Source organism: Humulus lupulus, chromosome 9 (assembly GCF_963169125.1).
Source record: "Humulus lupulus chromosome 9, drHumLupu1.1, whole genome shotgun sequence".
Taxonomy (NCBI): Eukaryota; Viridiplantae; Streptophyta; class Magnoliopsida; order Rosales; family Cannabaceae; genus Humulus; species Humulus lupulus.
Window position 1 is genome coordinate 10,287,404 of NC_084801.1, and position 16,204 is coordinate 10,303,607.

The following is a 16,204-nucleotide window of genomic DNA, read 5'->3' on the forward strand; positions in this document are numbered from 1 at the left end:
TGCTATGATATATGTATGCTATGTTTTTTTAGTTTTTTTTTAGCATATAATTGTTTAGATAACAATCACATAATTTGTTTAGATAACAAACATAGAGCTTGTTTAGATAACAAGTCACAATAGTAGATTCCTTGGGCATATGATTGTTTAGATAACGAGCCCCATAAATTTATACGACTTGTTTAGATAACTAGCCTGATAAATTTTTGGGCATATGATTGCCTAGCTAGCAAGTCCCAAGAAGTATGATGGCCATTGTAATAGATGTTGTTTTTATATAGTCATATGTTTTATAGTATACGTTTATGATATAGCCTCATGTTTATGATTTATGTTGTATGTGGTTAGATTTTCCTTACTGGGCATTAGACTCATTCCTTTATTTTTTTTAATGTGATGTAGGAAATTAGATATGAAGGCGGAAGAATTCTTGGAAGCTTGACATGTGTGTTGAGGATGAACGAACTGAGTGGACTGGGTGTCGAACAAGGATGACATTTATTTTAGTCTTTTAAAATTATGTTTTTGATGTAATTCCGCAACTAGTATTTAGAGTTTATGTTTTATGTTTATCAAACAATATTTTTTTATGTTTTATGAAACAATGGGTACCCATACCACATTTTATATTTTACTTTGTAATTTGCACTACATTTATGTCCATACATATATATAATATGTATATAGCTATAAATTCCAAATATAAATATTTTCCATTGGTATTGAATCAATATAAAATCCTTTGATATTTAATTTTTTTATAACAAAAAAATTGAATATTATTTAAAATATATAATGGAATTTACTTATTTTGTATCCTCTCTTTTTGCAAAATATCATTTTGGTACCATCTTTTTTCAATAATGATCATACAATACCTGTATTTTAAAATCATACATATTTGGTACCCTTTACCTAGAATTGATAATGAAAATTTTATTAATATGACCAAACTGTTATAAGTTACACGTAATTAAGTAATTAAATTTGAATTTGAAACTCTTCGAATTGAGAGTAGTTTGATTAAATTGGTAGAAATTTATTAATTAAATTTGAATATAGGGTACCAAATATGTACGATTTCAAAATATCAAAATACAGAATACCAAATGAGCATTATTGTAAACACAAGGTACCAAAACAATACTTTACCACTACCAGAAAAGGGGCCTTTTGTCGACACACAATAACAAGATACATGATCGGTAAAATATGCACGCAAGTATACGTGGTCGTGTCAATTAATAAATTCCGTAAGAACGAATATCGTCCAACAAAGACTATTAATCAATTACCAATAATTACTTTTCACTTTCTATTTGGTGATTAAAATTAAGATGAATAATTCTAAACTACGAACACAATTTAAATAACTCTAAACAGAACAATGAATCAAAAGATAAAATCAATAACAAAAAGCCTATGGAATTAATTTTATCAACTTTTCATTCTATTAATTTTACTAATCAGTTCAATAACAAGAAGATGCATCTTATTTTCAGTAGCCCATCACATGAGAACTCCAAATTTAAGTGTGCTTGACTTAGAGTAGTCTCATGATGGGTGACCTCCTGGGAAGTTTTCCCAGAAAGCGTGCGAGTGAGGACAAAGCATGCTGGAAAGGCTCGTGTTGGTTTGCAGGGCAAGTCATCATTCTAGGAAGCAGCCATAGTGACGTGGGGCATTACAAATGGTATCAGAGCCTTGAGCCAGCCGAAAGTGTGGCCGATGAGGACGTCGGACCCCTAAGGGGGTGATTGTGATAGTCAGAATCCCATGATCTGTAGGGGAAAGACCAGGTAAAGCTGTGCAATCCCACATCGCATTGGGAAGGTCAAGTGTGATGATTCTAAGATTGTGTAGGTATGGGACTACAGAGTTGAAGATGGCTTAAATGGATTGATGGGTACTACCTATGCCAACATGGTGCATCTTCTTTTCGGTAGCCCATCACTTGAGAACTCCAAAGTTAAGCGTGCTTGACCTAGAATAGTCTCATGATGGGTGACCTCCTGGGAAGTTTTCCCAGGAAGCGTGCGAGTGAGGACAAAGCACGCTGGAAAGACTCGTAATGGTTTGTAGGGCCAGACTTCCTTCCAGGAAGAGGCCATAGTGACGTGGGGCATTACAAAAGGTATCAGAGCCTTGACCCAGCCGGAAGTGTGGCCGACGAGGACGTCGGACCCCTAAGGGGGGTGATTGTGACAGTCAAAATCCCGTGATCCATAGGGGGAAAGATCAGGTAAAAGCTGTGTAATCCCACACCACCTGGGGAAGGTCAAGTGTGATGATTGTAAGACTGTGTAGGTATGGGACTACATAGTTGAAGAAGGCTTAAATGGATTGATGGGTACTACCTATGCCAACAAGATGCATCTTCTTTTCATTAGCCCATCACTTGAGAACTCCAAAGTTAAGCGTGCTTGACTTGGAGTAGTCTCATGATGGGTAACCTCTTGAGAAGTTTTCCCAGGTAGAGTGTGAGTGAGGACAAAACACGCTGGAAAGACTCGTGTTGGTTTGCAGGGCCAGTCATCATTCTAGGAAGCAGCCATGGTGACATGGGGCATTACAAATATCATCTACCGAATAAGAACCCGTTGTTGGACATTGCTCAAAGTGATAAGGGCCTCCACGTGTCTCACAAATAATAGGAGCAGGTTGTAGTTGCATCGCTTGAGCTGAATTGTTATTTTGTTGTTGCATTTACTTGGTCAACGAAGCAATTTGAGCGGTGATCATAGTAATAAGATCAACTTCTAGAACTCCTGCCACCTTCTTATTTTCTCGCTCAGCTGACCATTGATAGTTATTCATGGCCATCTCCTCTCCAAGAGCTCATACGCTTCATTAGCACTTTTACTCATAAATGCTCTACATGTTGCTGTATCTATTATAGCCCCTGTGTCTCCCCTCAACCCATTATAAAAAGTGTGCACCAACATCCATTACACTATACCATGATGTGGGCATTTTCGAAGCAGCTCTTTAAACCTTTCCCAAGTATCACATAATGATTCCCCCTCAAATTGACAAAAATTATTTATTTCACCTCTAATCCGGGCTGCTTTAGCAGGAGGAAAATACTTAGAGAGGGTTTTTTGGGCAAGGTCCTCCCATGTCGAAATGGAGTTGCTTGCAGCAAAATCAACCAACTTTTAGCTCTGTATCTCAAGGAAAATGGAAATAGCCTTAAACAGATTGCATCATTTCTTACTCCATTCATTTTGAAAGTAGCACATAGCTCCAAAAAGTTGGTAATATGGAGGTTCAGATCCTCATTAGGTAGCCCCCCAAACTGAACGCAATTCGAAACCATTTGGATGATTGAAAACTTGATCTCAAAATTATATGCCTCGACATTAGGTGGGCAAATGCTAGAGTGTATTCATGTAACAATAGGGAGTACATAGTCCCTCAGTGGTGGGTCTGCTTCAGCTGCAGTGTTTCCCTCATTACCCAGATTCAGATTGTTGTTGGGAACATTATTAACGTTATGCGCCAATCTTTCTAGTATTTTCTATTTTCTTTTTCTTTTGCAAGTCTTCTCAATCTCAAGATCAACAGGCACTAGTATATTCAAACCCTGATGTCGCATAAACTAAATCACCATAAATTGAGAAATTTAAAAGCAACTCAAATTAGAAAACGTTAGAATAAAACCAAAGTAGAATGAAAAAATAATTAATTTTAATATTGGCTATTAGTCCCAAGCAACGACGCCAAAAACTTGATCGATAAAATATGCACGCAAGTATATGTGGTCGTGTCAAGTTATAAATTTCGTAATGTTATCCCAAAATTTGAAAATGATGATGTGGCAATAGAAATGACAAGTGGCATGGAATAGTTGGGTGATCTGACTTAGCAGTAGCCCAATACATCAGGGAAGAGTTTGGACTGCTTAAGAGATAACATGACCAAGCCAAGTGCACCCGAGGAGAGCCCCAAGTGGTGTGATCGGACCTTGGTCCGAGGAGAGCCCAAGGATGTGGTCTGAGGAGCCCCAAGTGGTGTGATCGGACCTTGGTCCGAGGAGAGACCCAAGTGGTGTGATCGGACCTTGGTCCGAGGAGGGCCAAGAGGTGTGTTCGGACCTTGGTCCGAGGAGACTCTAAGAGGTATGGTCCATATGCATGTGTTCGACCAGAAGACGATATTCATCAATCAAATGGACCAGACTACGTCAAATTCCCAGAAACGGCTTCAACAAGAATCGGTCTGGGCACGCGCGGGAATCTCTCATTCTTCGCTCAAATTGAGGATTCTGTTGTATTTTGAATATTTTGTGTAATTTAAATATAATATGAGTAATAAAATATCCCGATCCTAGTGGGATATCAGTTTCTAATCCCAAGCCTATAAATAGAGGGGTAATGGGATCAGAAAAGAACTTTTGGCGATTTGAAGTTTTGGTCTGAGTTTTCTAGAGAGAGAAAGTGCGTTTTCCTTGAGAGAGAATCCTTTTTGTATTCTAGAAAATTTACACTGAAGAAACTCAGTTGACTAAGGTTCATCTGATCTTGAGTGTAGACAAAATAATAAAATCTCTAAGTGGATTAGGCTATTACCGACTGATCGGGGCTGAACCACTATAAAATCTTGTGTGTTATTTACTTTTCTTGATTAAACTGTCTGTGTCGTTTAAATTCTCTTGAAGGTTTATCGTTATTGACGTTCTCACGTCGTTGACCAAAAACACGGTCAACACGTAAGAATGGATATCGTCCCACAAAGACTATTAACCAATTACTAATAATCACTTTTCACTTTCTATTTGGTGATTAAAATTAAGATGAATAATTCTAAACTACGAACACAATTTAAATAACTGTAAACAGAACAATGACTCAAAGGATAAATCAATAACAAAAATCCTAGGGAATTAATTTCATCAACTTTTCATTCTATTAATTTTACTAATCATTATATTGATTCCTATTTTTTTTCAAGATATAAGATCTCAACCTATATGCAAGTTTTCTACATCTCTGTGATAAACTTAAACACATATCAGACATTAAGAAAGGTAACCTAATTACTACACAAGTCATACTGGTACTGTCGTCCAATATGTAACCTATGTCTATATAACGATAGCATATTCAATTCACATATTTCGAGTTTTGAATCAAAAACATAAATCAAGCAAATATTGATCAAGTATTTACTAGCATTAGGCAAACATCATATAGATTAGAATAAAGAAGAAGCATCATTAGAACATCATAATAAAATTAAATTGAAATTCAAGCGACTACATTAATCCCTAGATAGAGGATTTAGTTCATATCAGACATAATGACAATAATATTCAAATAATTGTTCATAGAAAATTACCTAAGGAATTAAGATGAAGAAGAAATCTAGAAAATGATAAATAAGCAGTGTTTTCTTAATCTAGGGTTAACAACACTAACAAGGCTACTAAAATTCGTAGACTAACGTCACTTAAATAGTTTTCCAATGCTCCCGAGTGAAAAGATCGTTTTGTCCTTCTAAAAGTGGCTTAAAATTGCAAAATCGTTTTGATAGCACTGTAGCGCTAGATTTTGGGCGATATGAGGCTTATATCAGAGCCGAATTCTATTAAAAACTCACCAACTAGTGTTGTAGTGCTAGGTTTGTAGCGCTATAGCGCTACAATCAGGCTCTCATTGAATTTTTCTTAGCATTGTAGTGCTACATAAATAGCGTTGTAGCGCTATCTACAGAAACAAAAGCCTTCAAAAACATCTAATCAGCGCTATTGTGCTAGCGCTGAGGCGCTAATCACGGTAGTGTAACTCAGACTCCTTGCTTCCAAAATGACTTAATGTTATCCAAATTTGCTCTATTTTCTCCCACTTTTACTTCATTCATCTCTTTTCACCGTTTTAACATCAAAAGCCTGAAACATGAACAAACAAGCATAAATCTGCAATAAAATAGCCCTAAACTAATGAAAATCTTCCTAAAAACTAGACCATAAATGAGCCTAAAACTAGTTATCAATACAACCACTAAAAGATGTAACCCCCTTAGGTTCATCTTTTCTTATCTCATAAAATGAGATGATCATCTCTTAAAAGAGAAAAATTTAAATTCTCAAATAATTCTTTTATTTACAAATCACATACCAACAATAATATAGGATAAAACCTATTAACATCTCACAACTATTTGCATGATTATATTTCAATATAATTTCACATAATTGTCAACACATATGACTTATATCATACTAACATGGTAGACATAAATCAGAAATATCATACACATATGATTTCACATTTTTATTGATTCACAAAATCAATATATTTATACATGTCATATAAAGCTCATAAAATTGTCATTCTAATATTTTTCCACTATCACAAAATAAGACAATTATATAACATGCTAGCACATAACCCAATAATCCACTAGAGATTATTTACACAATATGTTAATTAATCACATATAGCAAAAACTCAAGATGTTGAATTATCTTCTAATCTAACAACTATATTTGCAAAAGCAAAGGAGATTAGAGAACAATGAATCTCAATTGTAAAAAAATATATTCTTCCCATTTGTATCACTATATGAAAGCCATTAGATCTTCTAAGAAAAACAAAGAAGAACATTACCTTATCTTACCACTTTTAAAGTTGAATCCTCACAAGATCTCTATGGTTTCTCATTTCATCGAAAATGAAGGAATTAAGCTATTGAATGTTAGAGAATATATTATATTCAATGGAAATATGGAAAAACAAAATACAACTCTAAGCAAGAATACAAGTAATGTTTCAACTAAATTGCTCAAAATACAAGTAAATAGAAAGATATAGAGGAAGATCACAAACTTAAAATAATAATAATACAAGTAAATAAGACCAAGAAGACCAAAAGAATGAACACAAACTCTCACACAACCAAAGTGTAGAGTAGTGGGGATCACCAACTTGAACAAGGTTCAAAACATTTGTCCAAAAACTTATTTCCCCTATTCTCTAAGCACTAAGGGATCTTACAAAGAAATAACTATATGGAATTATCAAGCTTCTATGGTTTATTTTCTAGCCAAGTACTTTGTGGATAGAAAATGACGTGTCTTACAAGTGAGCATTAGGATCCTATTTATAGAGTTTAAGATACCATTTGAATTTTAAATTTCACCAACCCCATGGCTATTACCAATGTTTAATTGGATGTTTATGGAATTAAAATGAAGATTTGAGAGTTATTTGGGATGTTAAAATCGTTCAAATTGGAGAAAAAGAAAAATTGGCATAGGTTGCCAGTATCTCAAGGCCGCGACCATTGGCCTCTGTCCCCCAGACCGTGGCCAGGGATAATCAGTGGCCATGGCCACAATGCAATTTCAACTTCTAATTTTTCAGTTTAAAAAAAATAAGTGCACAATCTCTTCTCACATGATTTTGTAACATCCATACGCCTCGTGGGAGTTAGAAACATGTTTTAAACATCCATATTACATAATGACTCTATGAAATTCAAACACAAATGTGTAACTCAAAATCTACACATTATTGAGTAATATTTGGGGGTTACAAATTTGTAACTAATTTTGTAACTCCAAAATATGTAACATTTGAGCACACACATGTGTCTACTTTTGTAACTCTCAATAACATGTTACAAAGTGTGACAAATCACATTTTGTCACATTATTTATTCTAACATTATATTAATTAAAATAATATAACAATAGTCACAGACATGCTATTCCAATCATATTTACCCAGAACAGTTCTTGTGCTTTATTTTGGTATGAAAATCAAGTTTTTCTCCATCCTCTAGATTTGTACAAGTGGTTTTTTTTAATGTTGCTGCCATCTCTAGGGTTTCTATTATAAGCATAAAAAAGTCGTTGATATCTTTCTTTAGGTTTGATACCTTTGATGAGTTGCCATTTCTTTCACACTGCACGAAAGAGAAGTTGATCCATGAAACCAAGTTTTGCAACTATTACACTTAAGTATCTCTTAAGGAAGATCATCAGATCCATTACAAAAAATCTTAATTTTAGTCACAATAAAATTTGTGACTAAAGAAAAATCATATTGCCTATGTTATCACTAAAAAGTCTGTGGCTAAAAGTATTAGTCACAAAAATTACAATTTGTTTTCACTAAATGTATTTTTAGTCACAACAAACTTTATCACTAAAAGTAATAGATTGTAACTAAGATTATATTAATGACAACTTGTGATTAAGTATAACTTTTTAGTCACATAAATTTTTGTTGTGACTAAAAATGACATTTAGTTACACAAAATATATGTTGTGACTAAAATGTTGTTACCTTTATTTGTAGTGAGGCCAAGAAGTGTTGTATGTGTACTCTCTTTGCTTTTTCATTGCTACCATCTTCTTCTTTATATGCATGATCAGAATTGGACTTAAAATTAGCATGAAGTTGAGTACATTTTTTATCAACATCTTTTCCTGCACATAAAAACTTAAAAACATTAGAATACTTATATAAATATATAAATAAATTATGTGCATCGTATAGGAATTTCGTGTTATATTAATCAAATACTATCAGAAACGAAGTTGGGAGAGGCTTATGAAATTCTGTTTTTAATAATTACCAAATTAATTAATTAAAGTGCGGAATGGTAATTAACTGTTTACACAGATTACAGTTTTGTCGGGACAGAAACCAAACTTGTCACGACAGAAACTGAACACAATAAAAAGACAGAGCAAAACAATAAAGAACACAACGAATTTTTACAAGGTTCAGAAACCCTTTCGGATAACCTACTCCTTGGGGCCACGCCCAGAGAATAAAACCAATTAATAAAGAATCACAAGTACAAAAACATTGACTTAAACAAAACAAGACTCCCTCTTGAGATTTGCCGCAACTTGTTGTACTTCTCTTCACTAATCTGGTCTTGATTGAAACACTCAACCACTTGAACTCCCTTCAATGGTCAGCGAGTGCTTGTATCCTCCCGACGCAAGGCTTGTAAAAATCTTCTCCCGAAGACTACAAACGTTGTGTTCAAATTACAATGTGTATTCACTCACAAACATGGTATAAACTCACCACTAAAAACTAAACACACATATTACTACAAGATCATGTGAATACTTATGATCTTGAATACAAAGAGGAACTCTCACAAATATCACAATAATGCTCACGAATAATACACCAAAGAGTTCACTTTTCTCACTGCCTTTAGAGCCCTATTTATAGAGTCATTTTTCGTGCTCACAAAGGTTGAGAAAGAATTCTTCTAATAAAAGCAAGAATCAAAGAAGTTATTCTTGATTGTCGAAGAGTTGCCTTATTTAGAAAATGATGATCCGACAGATGCGATATCGGTGGGGACAGCTCAGACCTGTGTCGGATCAAAACAAGCTCAAAAAGGAAACAACAATTAATGACATTAAGAACCAGTTTCCTGATTGCAATCCTTGAGCTGCACGAAAATATATAAGCAAATAATCCAAAAACAACTTTGGGTAAGTACCGAATATTTGCAATATACTTTTTCCCTTGATAAACAAAATGAGACAATATAGGCTAAATAAGGAAGCATATTATTGTCCAAAATATACAAAATGGGAAAGTGGATTTCCGAAAAGTGAAATAAAGGAAACCAAACAATTCCGAAAATTATAATAAAGGGAAACAAACATTTCCGAATATTATAATAAAGGGAAACAACTAAATCCACCAATTTATCTTTTAAGAAAAAGATATTTCTATAAAAATGCCAATTATAGGATTTACAATCTCCCCCTTTGGCAATTTTATAGACAAGGAATATCTATTTTTAAAAGATCCCTGCAAAATACAAGTAAGTGCATAAAATCACAAGAGTCACAAAATGACTCCCCCTGCGAAAGGTAACCAAAGGACAAGATAAATAGTTAACAAAACCCAATAAGAAACAGCAGGTCAATGTACTAAAAAATAGAGTTACTCTCTCTCCCCCTCATTGTCTAAAAAAATGCCAAAGAACAAAGAAAATGAAACCAAAATGAAAGACACATCGAGTGGTCTTTTACATTTATCAAAAGCAAAAAGGAACGATAACCGTCATGGAGCAGAAGAGGTGGATGCATTGGGAACTGACTTAGGAGTTGTCTCCTGCTGAGACTTCACAACTTTGGAAGATGAACCACGACCTCAAGTCTTCATGGCTGCTAAGAATGAAACAAGTGAAACACACAAAGAAAAAAACCTAAACACTTCGGTTATAAGTGAGAGATTCAATAAGAAAACACTGAGTATGAAACAACCAAAGTGAAACCGAATATATAGAGTATTCGTTGCACAAATGAGGCAAGATCAAAAATGGGTAGCCAAAAATCGGTAACCGGATTTTATGTGATAAATGCCAAAATATCTCATTTTTAAAACAAATTCTATCACACCTCAAAATTTGAAACTTTTTGAATATTTTTAGAATATGTTGAGATAAAACAAATAAATTGCATAAATTAATTTTTTTCAAACCCTTTTTTTTTAAGTACACGGTAGATAACAGATTTTATTTTTCAATTTTTTTATTATTTTTCATTACAAAATTGACAAAATTAGAGTTTAGATTGCCATACCATATGTGTCCATGTAAATGCCAAGTCCTGTTCAAATGAAACAAGATAACCATATTTTTCACAAATTAGAGAAATGAGTTATAAATCAAATACTAAGAGACCATAATTCGAAAAATATACCAAACACAAAACATATTTGAATCAATTCATTATATGTATGAGTCTTACAGCCATCTTACACAGTCTAGTCAACAGGCATGTGTGTGTGCATGTGTAATCAATTTGGCGTTTCTTTTTGGCCTTTTAAAGCTAGGGTCATTGCCCATATTTGGCGATTTTAGCCTTTTTCCAATTTGTAACCATAATGGAGGCTATAACTCTTATACTGATGGTAGCCCTTTACACTGGTAGAGTATCCTCCAATATAATTGCTAATTACCTAGTACCAACTTACTCAGTGTCGGCTTTCACACATCAGTATAGGTAGCTCTTTTCCAAAATGGAGCCTGAAAAAGAAACTGGATTAGGAATGCTCATACAATGATAATGATGTGATCAAATATAAATTGGATGGTCTATAATTTTTCAAATATGGCTTTTTATTCCAACAAAGTATAGGACTTATAACGATCATTTTCTAAAATACAAAAAGTATACTCATCAAATTTCTTCCAATCAGGACAAGAGATTTACAAAAACACATATGCAAGGCAAGATAATCAATTTATTGGAAATTTCATATAAAACAAACCCCCAAGGATTTCCTGAGGGAATCAAATCTGACCGTGTCTAAGGCTTTAGTAAAGATATCTGCAATTTGTTTGTTAGTCTCAACATATTCTAAAATCAATGTTTTGTTTTCAACAAGTTCCCTAATAAAATGATGACGAATGTCAATATGTTTGGTGCGAGAGTGCTGAACAAGATTTTTGGAGATATTAATAACACTTGTATTATCACAAAAAATGGTTAAAGTTTTAACATCAAACCCATAGGTCTCAACCGCGGACTCGCAATTCGTGAACTAGCGGAGCTAGTTAAGGAGCACAACCCTGAAATCATTACTCTTTCGGAAACTCATCTGAAAGAAGACTGTTTTGCACCCATTATGAGTAAGTTCCATTTCCATGATTTCTTTTATGTCCTACCTATTGGCCTCTCGGGTGGATTGGGTATTTTTTGGAAGGGAGTAGCTTTTGACGTGATTGATTCTTCAAAAAGCTCTATCAAAGGAATCGTTATATCCGACCCTCCCCACTTACACTGGCATTTATATGCGTTATATGGGCCACCTTCATTGTAACGTCGAGAGGAGTTTTGGAAATCTATAGGGGAGGACATGAACAGTTCTAGTGTTCCCTCTGTGTTATAGGGTGACTGCAATGGTACTCTAAATAGGGAAACACATCTTACTACTCCTTCGACTTTCAGAGGATAGTTTCCTCGACAGGCTTAATTGACTTGGGGGCCGCTGGAACTACTTTCACTTGGAGGAAGAGAATGTGCAACGCTGGGGATTAAGCTCCTTAAAACGAGCCAGATTAGATCGTTATCTTACCAACTCACAATGGAGATTAGCCTTCCCTAAGGCAGTGGTAACCAACATCCCAACAACTCTACCTCCAACCATAACCCAATTATATTAGATTCTCTCGGAGACAAAGAATGAGTGGCAAAGATGTTTAGATATGAAAATATGTGGTTTCGAGACCCAAGATGTGTTTGGGTGGTTCGTAAATCTTGGAAGAAGCGTTCTCATCCTAATCCTATGACCAGCTTTGCGTTGAAAATGCATAAGGTCAGGCAAGATCTCTCTCTCTGTAACCGTCATCAGTTTAGGTGTGGCCTCTCAAATAGCCGAGGCTAAATCCAAGTTGTTGAGATCGAAATGTGCAAACAATCCGAACCCAATGGAGGAAACCAAAGCTAGAGAGCCACTCAATGAATCTTTGAGACGTGAGGAAATTCTTTGGAAACAAAAATCTAGGGTCTCTTGGCTAAAAGATGGTGATAATAGTACAAAAAAAATTCATGCTTCAACCATCATCAGAAGAAGGCGCAACTGTATCCATACGATCAAGGATCTTCAAGGCAACTGGATTTCCTCAAGGAAGAGTATAGAGGATTGTTTCGTGGAAAAATTCAAAGACACTTTTATTGCCCCTCCCACACAATTCCTAGATGATTTGGATGGATTGATCACCCACGTATTTCAGAGGCGCAAAACTTGACTCTCTAGAGATCCCAGGGGATACAGAGATATTAGAAGCCTTCCAAGCAATTCATCTGGACAAAGCTCTGGGTCCAAATGGCATGACAAGTTCATTTTATAGATACCACTGGGTAACCATTGGCGAGGACGTGGTGTGCATGGTTAGAAATTTCTTCATTCATAATGAGCTGCCCAAATATTTGAATAGAGCAAACATGGTTCTCTTACCAAAGAGATATCAACCTAGCTCAGTGAATGATTTCAAGCTGATAGTGTTATGTAATATAACTTACAAGATAATCTCTAAATTACTGGCGAATAGACTTAGAGCCATTCTAACAGAAATTATCACACATATGTTGTTGGCTTTTGTAAAGGAAAGAGTAATTCAAGATAACTCTATGTGGTACAAGAAGTTTTACATTCTATGCAATCCAAAAGGTTTAAAGATGGGCACATGCTTATCAAATTTGACATGGAAAAGGCATATGATTAGTTGGATTGGATGTTCCTAAAGACGGTCCTCTCTAAGTGGGGATTCCATGGGTCCTTCATTGGATGGATTATGAAATGTGTGATTTCATCTACCTTTACTCTCCTTCTTAATAAGGGCAAAGTTGGATCCATTGTCCCATCTTGAGGGATGCGTCAAGAAGACCCAATTTCACCATCACTTTTTATTATAGCTTCTGACTTACTATCCTGGATGTTACTTAAAGAGGAGGAAACCAAGAAGATCAACAACATTAAAGTGGCGAGGCAAGCTCCTACCATCAGCCACCTACTCTTTGCGGATGGCATTGTTCTTGTTGGGAAAGCCACAGAAAAAGACACAAGTGCCTTTATGGATTGTCTTGAGAAATTATGTGCTTGGTCAGGAGAAATTATTAGCAAATCTAAATCATCTGTTCATTTTTCCAAGAGTGCCCTATGCCAGAAGAATAGCTCTAGGTGACTATCATCAAATGCTTAGAGTTAATGCTAATTTCTTACACCTAGGTCTTCTGCTTCTGTCGACAAGAGCAAGGTCAAAGGACATGACTTTTATTCTTAACAGGGTCAACACTAGAGGTCTTTTTGGTGGGATGAGACATCAATTAAAATAAAACTCCATACTGTGTCTTAGAGTAGACTTTGTCGACCAAAACTGTTTGGTGGGTTAGGGTTTCGCTCAACAAAATCCATCAATGAAGCTTTCTTGACTAAAAATGCATGGGAAATCCTAGTAAATAAGAAGGGCTTTTGGCATGATGTGATAAGAGCCAAGTATTTGAAGCATAAGATTCTCCTCGACTACAACAGCAAAACCTCAGACTCTCGGATTTGGAAAGGAATAATGAAAGCAACTCACATGCTTAAGAGGGGTATTTGCAGAAGGATAGGAAATGGGAAAACAACTTCGATTTGGTTCGACAAATGGTTGCCACATCACCCCCATCGACCCATCCCTTGCTTGGATGCTAATCATGGCATTAGATGGGTTAGTCAATTCATCGACAATAAGTCTTGGAATGTCAAAATGCTAAATCAATGGTTCCTTCCAGAGGATGTCCAAAGAATATCCAACATATAGATACTGGAAGTCGAAAGAGAGGATGACTGGATGTGGTATCCTGACTCCACCGGCAACTTCTCTATTAGGTTCTCTTACTCTCTTCCTATTTTCGAAGAACCAAAAGACATGGTCTGGGAATGCATATGGAAGAGCGAAATTCATGCAAGGCTTAAACTTCTTTGTTGGAAAATCTTGGTAGATGCTCTCCCTACTGCAGCTAAAATATCTAACTTAATGGAGATAAGGAGCAATTCTTGCCACCATTGTGGAGCTGATGTTGTAATGCCCCAAATTCCCTAATATGGCTTAGTGCCTGGATTAGGGGGTCGTGAGGAAATAATTGAATTAATTGAGTGCTTATGTATTATGAGCATGTTATTATGTGAATTGTATTATGATATAATTATGCTTGTATGTTTAGGTGTATTAAATATGCATGTGGACTCGTTTCTTATTAGAATGACATTTTCGTAATTTTGCACCGTTAAGAGTATAATTGTAAATATGTGTGATATGTGATTGCGACCGCATCATTATTAGGATATATTTGAGTTACCCGGCACGAGGCGATCCTAGGGAGCTAGTTAGCGGAAAAGTAACAACGGGGTAAGATACCAGGCTCGGGGTGAGCTTAGGGGTATTTTGGTAATTTGGTAAATTACTGGGAATTATAAAGCAACGGGAATTAATTGATGATTATTGGTTTGATAGATTATTTGAGGTTGTATGAGATAATTTGAGATTAGAGGGAATTATGCCAAATGACTAAACTACCCTTAAGAGTAACCTTTAGGGGTAATAGGGCAAGGGGCATTATGGTCTTTTGACCACATGGGTCAATTGACTAGGCCAGCTGCTGGGTACTTAGCTCACTCACGTTCAAGACAATCTTCTTTGGCTTTGGTAGAAATTTGGAAGAACTCACTTAAGGCATACCAAGGCAAGGCTAAGCTTGAAATTTTGTGGAAATTGAAGGCAATTCTAGGGGAGTGGCAGCTTAGGATTGGATTAAGAAGCAGCTAAGGTTATCATCACATCCAGAAATTTGAATTTATAGGGTTCCCGCCAGGATCAGCGCTCGGGGTCGTTCCACTATCTGCATGAGGATCGACGTAAAAAAACTACACCCGGTGCGTGAAATGCATGATTGGTGCTTGGCCCAGCTATTAATATATTATGACTGGGGCTTGGCCCATTTCTTACATGTAAATGTGATTAGGGTTGGGGCCCATCTAATGAGCAAGATTATAATTGTGCCTGTGCATATCTGCTTTAGTATAGAGTAATGTATTGTATTTGCATGTATGATGAATGTACTATGTGGATGTTTGTTCTAGCTAGGAAGCTCAGTTTATAAGCAGATAATCTGTTTGTTGCATCTGATTAAAGCTTGACCTGCTAGTCAAGGGTATATTTGCTTTAAAAAGGGCTTAGCTTATAAGTCGAGGGTTTCCAAGGCTTGACTTATAAGTCGAGGGTCTATAAGACACGGCTTATAAGTCGTGATCGGTGTTATGTATGTTAAGTGCAAGCCGTTATGGCTAGACCACCTCGAGAGTGCCTTATGTACTTGACTGGCTCAAATGCCATATGAATAAATGGGAGTGTGACACACACTTGTGTGACCCTATGGTCACTTGACTGTACAGAGTGTATGTTTGGTTCGAGTTTTTTTTTTTTTTTTTGGTAAATTAGCAAGCTTGTATTATGCACAACAAATTACAAACACCAATCAATACAGACACCAAAAAAAAAACACAAAACTACTAAACACCATTAATTACAATATAACTTCCCCACCCAGGCCAGATCCTCCTTTCCAAGGTTCCTATCACATAACAATCTCAATCTATTACAAATGTCTGATTTAATATTCTGAGAGACACAGGATACTAACGGCACCTGATGATTCCAAAAAGCTGAG

At 35.7% G+C, this 16,204-nt stretch overlaps 1 non-coding gene across 1 annotated transcript; it reads left to right on the top strand.

Moving 5' to 3' along the window:
- The first annotated feature begins 2,955 nt into the window (after positions 1-2,955).
- Positions 2,956-3,062, top strand: LOC133803019 (small nucleolar RNA R71). The gene has a single exon (XR_009877753.1). It is a non-coding gene; the product is annotated as a small nucleolar RNA R71 (small nucleolar RNA).
- The last annotated feature ends 13,142 nt before the right edge of the window (positions 3,063-16,204 follow it).